The sequence below is a fragment of the Morone saxatilis genome, unplaced genomic scaffold (genome assembly GCF_004916995.1).
Source record: "Morone saxatilis isolate NCDOM2014 unplaced genomic scaffold, NCSU_SB_2.0 Contig21, whole genome shotgun sequence".
Lineage (NCBI taxonomy): Eukaryota > Metazoa > Chordata > Actinopteri > Moronidae > Morone > Morone saxatilis.
The window spans coordinates 11,024,842-11,025,068 of NW_023339774.1; the positions used below are offsets into that span (position 1 = coordinate 11,024,842).

Here is a 227-nt window from a genome sequence, read left to right on the forward strand (position 1 = left end):
TGTGTTTGGGTGTCTCTGCATACTCATATTCAGTGCAAACACGTTGGGTAAAAATCCCATCTTGACCATGGCCCACCAGCTCCGTTGTTTCTTACTACCTCATTTCATTTGCAGTTCTCTGTTGCATCTCTTCAAAGAGATAAACCATCAGGCAGACTGACATGCCTTTTGTTTATCCAGCCTGATGGTGGGCCAACTGCTGCCCGCTTTGCCCCCCCCCTTCCTCT

The 227-nt window shown here is 48.5% G+C and overlaps 1 protein-coding gene across 1 annotated transcript in view; it reads right to left on the reverse strand.

Moving 5' to 3' along the window:
* gnaz (guanine nucleotide binding protein (G protein), alpha z polypeptide) overlaps positions 1–227 on the reverse strand; it is a 29,579-nt gene that overhangs the window by 4,746 nt on the left and 24,606 nt on the right. The window lies entirely within an intron of this gene.